This window comes from Helianthus annuus, chromosome 5 (assembly GCF_002127325.2).
Source record: "Helianthus annuus cultivar XRQ/B chromosome 5, HanXRQr2.0-SUNRISE, whole genome shotgun sequence".
NCBI classification, from domain to species: domain Eukaryota; kingdom Viridiplantae; phylum Streptophyta; class Magnoliopsida; order Asterales; family Asteraceae; genus Helianthus; species Helianthus annuus.
Window position 1 is genome coordinate 89,626,016 of NC_035437.2, and position 9,076 is coordinate 89,635,091.

Genomic DNA, 9,076 nt, shown 5'->3' on the forward strand with positions numbered 1-9,076 from the left:
CAATTGAGGGAGGTTCTTAATAAATCTCTATTTGTGAATAGAAGTATGAAAAATGATTTGTCAATGATCAATCTTGAAAATCAAGGTCGTTTACTTAAATGGTACTAGACAATAGGATTTATCGGAATCTGAGTACATAATTGTACCAAGAGTATGACAAATCAAACGAATGGCGTATGAATAGGGTTTAGCACAGGCTACAAATTTATTCACCGTTTTCGAAATTGAGAGTTTCAAGGAAGCGAATCTGGATATTTCAAAAGATGAGACATTCTGATGAAATGATAAAGTTTCCAAGGTGATTATGTTTAAGGCAAAAGATATATGATCAATAGACGAATGTGAAGGACTTTTTGGACTTAGTAAAATTCTTTGTCACAAGAAAACTTACCTTGATTGGTACCTAAGGAAGACTTAGGATTGACCGGCTCAAAATGAAATGAAAACATGAAAATGTTTTGTCAAATATTGAATTATGATATGAGAAAATCAATGTGCTGAGATGGGTGATTTGTACGAAAAGACAATAAAGTTAGTGTATTTTTGTCTTAATACATAATTGTATTCAGATTATTTTATTTAATCAAAATGTTTGATTAAAGATAGGTGATATTCTGATTTATTAAATATCTTTTCCTTTTATGTTATGATAAATAAATATAGATAGGTTTAAAATATCAAAACCCGTGGTAATTTTGACAAAATAATGATATATGTTTTATAAATAGGTTTACCCAATATCCTAGAACTCACGGTTATTATTTAAAAAAAAAATCAAGTACGTTTAATTATAAGATTTTATAATAGGGTATAAAAGTAAAATAATGAATGTTTTATTTTTTTAATATCAAGCATACTTAAGTATTGGCTTGCGTAAATAACATTTGATATTTTAATATAAAAGAATATTTCTATAAGTATTTAATGGTTGTGAAATATTAATCAAGATGAACATTTATTTATAATATGTCTTGTTCATGAATACTTAGACAATTTATTTAGATAATTTTATTCGTCCTTTTTAATTGTTTTATGAAAATATGTCTTCTCTTTACAATACAAAGTATATATATTTCTATATATAATATAAAAATATTTTTTATATATAATTGAAATTTACTAAATGAGTATGATGACTTAATTTATATATAGTAAATAGTTATTATCATGGTTGGATATTGGTTAGTGCTGCCTTGTTTAAGCATAGGTGATCAGTCCATGCCTAACTAAGGCTAGGCTATCCAATACCCGTCTTTGACAATAACCCTAGTATTTTAAAATAATACTAATACTATCACTATTAATATTATTACTAATAATAAAATTAATATGAATTACCAATAATAAATAACTAAATAAAACTAAAATGAGAGTATACCTTAAACATAATTTTATATGTAAAATATAAATTCTGCACCTCAATGATTTTAGCAAGAATTTTAAATATAGTAATACTATATTATAAATTAGGTAATTACTTATGTAAGTTTCCATATAAAATAAATAAAATTTATATTTTAAATTTATATAATGTTTTTTGATCAATGATGATAATAAATATCACGAAAGGCTCGATTGATGCTGTAAGAACTATTTAAGAGATACACGGAAATAGGACATGAAATGGGGTATCCTTATCTTAGCACATAATTGTGTTAAGATTGTTTGTATAGAATAAATCAACAAAGCGGATTCAAAATAAGTAAATAACTAAATAATTAATCCGAGATTAACGCAAGCTTCAGATTTTGTGAAAACGTCACCACAAGGTGATCGTGATTTAAATAAAATGATTCAATGAAGTTGAAGACCAATAAGCATGTTATAGTTCAAGAAAATTGAAGTGCTTGTTGGGATTATTTTGAATATGATGGTTTCAATTCATCATATGGGACTTTGAATGGAATATGTATTGCGAGCAAGTTAACTGATTTTGAATAAACCGAGTTTGAATAAGAAAGTTCGAACATGATCACAACAAAACCATGTATACTTTTCAAAAGAAAATCGAGTTTTTTTTTTTTTTTTTTCGAGAAACTCATTGCTTCGATATTAGAGAGTCATTGCTTTGTAAAAACGTGGTTTACAATGCAAAGATCAAGTATAGTGAAAGGATATTTGAACTTTTGATAAAACAACAAATTGGAATGTTGCCCTCCTATGGTTTTCATAACTCAAATGAACCATATGCGCAACAAACAATGCATGTGTAACGTGTGGATTTACCAAGAAATGAAATGGTATGATTACCATTAAAAGAAGTGGAAAACACGAAAGTTAACTCTTTATAGGCAGAAGTCAGAATTGCAACGAAAGAACTATAAGAACTTCTTATCTGGAATTTCGTGTGATAACTATTGTTAAATGACATTACCAGAGAATGTCGAATCTGGTATATTTGTCATAAAGGAAATAAGGGAATTTGCAAAAGTATATGACTTCTTTTGCAGTATCAATAATTATGATTCTGATTAGACTTTGCATTTGATAGTTGTGAAATCTTGTCCCAACGTACCTCAGTGATATTCAGATCGTTTGTAGGATCATGTGGCAGAGTGCTTCTTTCTGATTAGTAGTTCTTCTACTGACGGAATTAGTATTGGGGTCATTGTGCCTAATTTATATTTTTCAAAGGTCTTGCCTTTGAAGTCGTGTGTGATAAACTTCGACCTTTGTGGACGTATAATTTTAAGTTTCATGTGTTTTTCTTGTGCACCAAGATTTTACATGCTTCTTATTTGAGTTCATAATTGTGGCGTTAATAATTTATGGTAATGCATTGGTAATTCTTATACTTTTGATGGTGTCTAATGGGTTTTTCATTTATCATTATTGTCGCTCGAGTTACGAGGTAGATGATCAAACGAAATAATTGTTTGATATCGGAAAAGAGATTCCTGATAAAAATCTAGACACATATGCTTGTGTTTTATTCTGAATTGTCAATCCTTGTAGGTTTTTTTTTTTGGATTTCTTTATAGATATACATATCTATATAATCACATATTTCACATGCTGAAATAAACATACCATTTATCAGGTCAATGTATTTAACAGATTCATATTTCCAAGAACCACTCAGGTATTTGGTCATGATACTATTTAGGGAAATCTTGTCACTGATTTGACATATCTTTTACCCCGTCTTATCCGGTTCGCGCCGGAGCGGTAATCTTAATATGTCCGGACAAGCTGGAGAGTCTGCTACTCTATACCCAGTTTTGCCGGAGAAAATTTTCTATTTCCCATAAATAGTATCTTTTCAAAAAGTGCCTCTTTTATTAGGGCTTTTATCCAGAATCAAGGAAATTTGTATTCCCATAACATATCTTATTCTAGACCAAATAATATCAATAAGCAAGAATAAATAGCAATTAAGTGCTATTGCCTGCTAACCGTCATACCAGTATCCATTACATTATACTTTATATAAGTAATTTACCTTAAAGTTTATTTTCAGGCAAAATTCTTAAGTTCAAGTCTAAATATCATCCGGAGTGCTATCAGATAATATTAAGTTTCTAATTCTCCGTTTCAACTTAGGTATTATTATAACACCTAATTGTGTAAACCAGTGGCTTAGCTTCTACTAAGGCATCTTTTCTTATGTTAAAGTCTAACTGCTATCAGCTGTGCTACCATTTAATAGAAATCTCCTAACTTTTTTTATTTAAGCTTAAGTATTATTATCACAACACTTATAGGCTTAAAGGAGTGGCTCTGATACCACCTTCTGTCACGACCCCCGACCCACCCTGGACGGAATCGGGTGCCGTGAGCAGTCCAGTGGTACCGGTGATTATTTTTGGAAAACATTGCAGCGGAAATTTCATCAGGACCGTGAGTTAGGAAAAATATCAGAGTTTAGAAACACCGGATTTTATTTAAATAGATGGAATAAATTCCATGTTTTACAAAGGTAGCTTTTAATAAAAACAATATTTCTTAATTTGATTTAATTAATGAAATAAGCCACTTCTTGATGCCTTCGGTGCCGGATCCAATTCTTACTCCGATATACTGTAATTACCTGAAACGCGTTTTAAAAAGGTTTTGTCAGCGGGAAATACTGAGTGAATCATTCTGTTTTCTAAAACGACCCGTTAGTTATAATTTACAGTATTAAGAGCGATTACAATGTTTCTATCAACCAATTATCAAGAATGGGTATTTGTCACTCGATTCATTTCTGTGACTGTGGTCATACCACTATTGGGTCCCGTTGCCCAAATAGTGACGGTGTACTCACACAGAGTAGAAATAACTCACATAGAGTAATATTCACTCACATAGAGTGATAATAACAGTAATGTGCACAATACCCCACATACCAGCTGTAATTTGGTGATTACAAAGACTTAATCCCTGTAACTATAACCTTGAAAATAATTTGAGGTATTGTAATATTTACTCACAAACGGTGAGAAAACAATTTAAAAAGAAGAATGACTCACATTGCAGATTAACGAGCAATAGATATAAGCCTACTGATTAGCCTTGCTTAAACCTAATTTAACACAATGCACACACACAGGTTAGTAACTAATACAGTAGTTACGTCAATTCACGAGATTAAACCTTCACAACGATTAATCAGTGCAATACTCGATAATTCAATCGGATTCACAACGAATAACAGAGCATAGTCCGAATTCGAACAGCACTCTAATATTCAAGTCGAAATCTCGACGAATAATCAAAGTACAAGCTCAATTGAGCAGCACCTGGACTATCGTTGGATAGTTATAATCGATCGGACGTTGAATCGTAATAGCGATCGAGTTATTACCCTGATTGCGGCAGCGTTTCGATAATTGTGTGTGTTTGTGAACTATTTCGTCTATATCTCAGAGAGTATTAAGAGTTGGGACGTCGAATGAACACCGAACTTCGAGTGCCAATCCCCTCTATTTATATCTGAAAAACACACTCCCTCGCGCCACGCGAGAGAGACGGTTGTACCCGTCTCGTGGCGCGACGGGTCTATTTCTTAGCCTAGGTTGTTTCGTGTCCAAACTAGCCTTGGTGAGCAAGTTAAACGAATCAATTTCGTTTCTACAACAATTTAGAAGATAAACATCACTAGGGTTTAACCCCCCCTGAGTTTTAGGGGCCCTGATCCTGATTCCGATTGTTACGAAAATTTTAGGGTTTATGCGGAATCACTTGGGTTTCTTAATTAGGGTTTTCTTATTACCTAATTACCATCCTAATCATGGATTTTAGTGGCAGTTGTTACAGTAATCTTATCGTCGAGTCTCAGAGTGAGTGGATTCATACCTAGTAGGAGATCTGGAATAGACTTCTGTGTCGTCTACATGCATTCATGATGGTGCATCGAAGTGTGATGTACGTGGTGCAGACGGTGCCCGACATGAGATGCAGATCTCCGTGATTGAGTTACATGAGGGGCAGCCTGTGCACAAAGCTGTACGTATACTGCATTTAATGCACCCTAAGATCTGACATACCATGAGATGGGAGTTTCACCGGGAGGTAAGATTGAACTTATCGGGAGCTCGGCTCGACTCGGCTCATTTACAGCCCTAGTGTTACAGGGTCATTCAGGTGATTAACGTTGTGCTGAACCTCGGTATCATTGGAAGCTTCTTCCACAATCCCTTTGACACGGGGATTATGTGTGAAATTCGTCGGCCGAGGGCCTGATGGACGGTTTGACGTAGTCTCTTCCATGGAAAACAGAGATTTAAGAGAAATTAATCAAAACAAGAAAACGAGAATGGAATTTGAAGAATCGGTGGGTGCCAATGAAGAAACACCGGTTCGAATGACCAGAATCAATCGGACCAGGGGTTTAGTTCTGCATAAAAGGGTAATTCCTCTCGTTTGATTCGGGGTTTGGCCGAGCTTCTTCGATATCTGCAAAACAGACAGCCGTTAGACTCGCCATGGGGAGAATGGGGTTCTCTCCGTGATCACCCTCCGGCGTGAGAATAAGTACAGATATCAATGAAGAAGAAGAAGTAATAGTGAAAGTGAAGTGAGAGTAACTTGAGAGATTATACCTGAGTTGTCTTATTTATAACCGGATTTGGGCGGGAAAGTTTGTTGACGGAGGTAATAACGGGAAGCATTTTCCATAAGCGGTTATCCTTTCTACCGTTAATCACCATCTTGATGTTTATGCACACGGATCGTGGGCGAGATCTACGGCTAGGGAGGTGCCACGTGGAAAGTGAATGTGTGTGGATCCTTCTCCAAGTTAGTGCCATCATCGTGACCCTGATGAGCGTACAGGATGATGCCACATCATCATTCAATTATATCGGAATGGTTGTGCACGATGAGGTCTTCTAGAAGTTTTACAGCTGTAATCCTCTATGCATCTGCCTCATGCTAATTCCGTTGTAACAGAAAGGTCGCTTTCTGTTTAAGTCTTGGTTTTAATCGCGTAGAGATGTTTCAGATGTTTTGCTCCCAAAATTAACCTATTTCGTTGCATGAGCCCGCGCAAGGATGTGTTAATAGTTCTATCTCGGCGCGCGGATGTTGAAGACTGCTTTCTTTAAAGTTTTCTTCTTTAGAACCGCTGCGCAGCCGCGCAGGGTTCTTGTAAAGAGGTTTGTTGTGATGAAGTTGTGGTATGGTCCAATGTGCCTGCGCAAGGTTTTTGGGACCATACCTCTTCAGGATTGTCTCACGATGTTTGACGAGGTGCATTCTGCTTCCTGCTCGAAAGAGAAGCAACCTGAAACAAAGTGTGGTAATGATGATGGGAATGTTATGCATATGGAGAATCTAGACGGTATCAAAGGGAGAGAGTTTGGGGAGTGTGTAGAAGGAGAGAATGAAGTTTCGGAGGATAATTACGATCTACCAATGTTTGCCTAAGTCTCTTACATCACTTTGTGAAGACAAGTGTTTAGTGTAATACTTTTTATTTTTAATCTTTTCGCACTTTTTATTTGGTTATGTATTAATGACTTTAATAACTAGTTTCTTATGTTGAAGGTGATTCTTCCTTATCGTTTGTCTGTGGTGTCTTGGCATTATTTTACTATCTATATAAAATAAAAGATTTTCACCATTTATATCTCCACGGTCTATATGGAGATATGTTGGCTACCTGGTCGGGGGTTAAGGGAACGGTTTGGTAAGAGTCTTGCCATTGTTCAGTGTATAGATCCTGCAAAGGATCTGGGTCAAATTTAGTAGGACCTCCTTCAATACCCACCGGTATTGGATGGCGGGGGTCCAAACTCTTTGATCCCCTCATAAGTTAAACTATAATTAAAACTTTAACCCGGCTACTTAGGACTGTATCCCTGCTGACTCAGACTACTTAGCCGAGGGTAACGTCACCTTCAAAAGAGGGGCCTACCACATTATGCATTAATAACTTAATTAATTATCTTTCAATAATCCGACCCTTTAGGATTGTATCCTTGCTGACTCAAACTACTGGGTTGAGGGTAACGTCACCTTCAAAAGAGGGGCCTACTACAATAACTAAGATAATCTCTTGAAAAGTGTGCGGAAATAATCAAAGGTTACTACACACGAGTCGGATCCAAGTGATTCATCTTGTCTATATGTTTTTATTTTTATTTTGTTTTTCTGTATTTTAGTTAGTTTTATTTTTCTAGTTTAAAACCTTTTTTTCTAATTTTTGATTTGATTAGACGTTGAGGATAAACCGGTACTAAAAGCTCTTATGTCCTTGGACGACCTCGGTATCTTACCAACACTATACTACGTCCACGATGGGTGCACTTGCCCATATGTGTGTTTAGTGTTAGTAAATATCGTGTTTTATAAATTTAAAACTTGCCTAAAAAGTGTAAAGGGGCTTAAAATATACACCTAAAATATATTACACTACACGCACATCAAGTTTTTGGCGCCGTTACTGGGGACACAAGGATTTTAAGAAAGTTAGGAATCAATGGTCTAATCGGTTTTTTTTATTTTCTGTTTTTTTTAAGATTTTCTCAATTTTTCAGCTTCTGCAGAGCTCAGCACGGGTCGTGCCTGGTCGGATACGGGCCGTGCCCAGCATTGTAACTGGCAGTTTTTATTTTCCGAGTTACAGAGAGCTAAGCACGGGGCCATGTTGGTGCAACACGGGGTCGTGCCCAACTCCCCAGTAACAGGGATCCGGAAAACAATCACTGTATCTCTGACCACGGGCCGTGTTCATCTGAGCACAGGGCCGTGGTGAACCTTCTGACCAACATTCTTTTCTGTTTTTATTGCAGGACTTGGAACCCAGGCACCACATCTGGACTTTCTACGTAGTGTATGAGCTCCAGTTCTAGTAGAGACGTAAAAGAACCTCTAGAAGAACCCGAACGCTTTCTCAGAAAAAGATTTAAAGCTAAAAACCAAGAGAAAGTTTAGGGGGACCCACTTCCAATGGCGGACCAACGAACTCTCATGGATTACTTACGCCCCACTGTAGGTAATCTAGGCGCCGCTATCAATGCACTGAATGTCGAAGCCAACAACTTCGAACTTCGGCCACATTTGATACAAATGCTTCAAAACTCCGCAACCTTTCATGGGCTTGCGGACGAGGATCCCCCATCTACATATTACTAATTTCTTAGAAATATGTGATACCTTTCAGATCAATGGAGCATCAAACGACGCCATCCGCCTTCGAATGTTTCCATTCTCACTGAAAGACCGAGCTAAGGCTTGGCTCAAGGTCCTCCCAGTTGGCTCGGTAAACACCTGGGATGAACTAGCCCAAAAGTTTCTATATAAGTATTTCCCTCCTCCTAAAACGACTAAATTAATGATTGAAATTAATACATATTCACAAGAGGACGGGGAATCCTTATATGAAACTTGGGAAAGGTTCAAGGAGCTACTAAGAAAGTGTCCTCATCACGGTCTTGCGGTGTGGCAACAAGTATCCACTTTCTACAAAGGGTTGTTGCCACACACAAGACAAACACTTGACTCTAGCTCCGAGGGACTTTTAGGTAATCGTCGCCCAAATGAAATCTACAATCAAATTGAGGAAATTGCTCAAACCAATTTCAGTGGCACACTCCCCGAGGCAATAAATCTATTGCCCCAGGCGCCCATAAGGTTGATGAAAGCACTT

The 9,076-nt window shown here is 36.4% G+C and overlaps 1 non-coding gene across 1 annotated transcript; it reads right to left on the reverse strand.

The window, feature by feature from the left end:
* Positions 1-8,755: 8,755 nt before the first annotated feature.
* On the reverse strand, positions 8,756-8,862 carry LOC118492667. The gene has a single exon (XR_004894669.1). It is a non-coding gene; the product is annotated as a small nucleolar RNA R71 (small nucleolar RNA).
* Between the last annotated feature and the right edge of the window lie 214 nt (positions 8,863-9,076).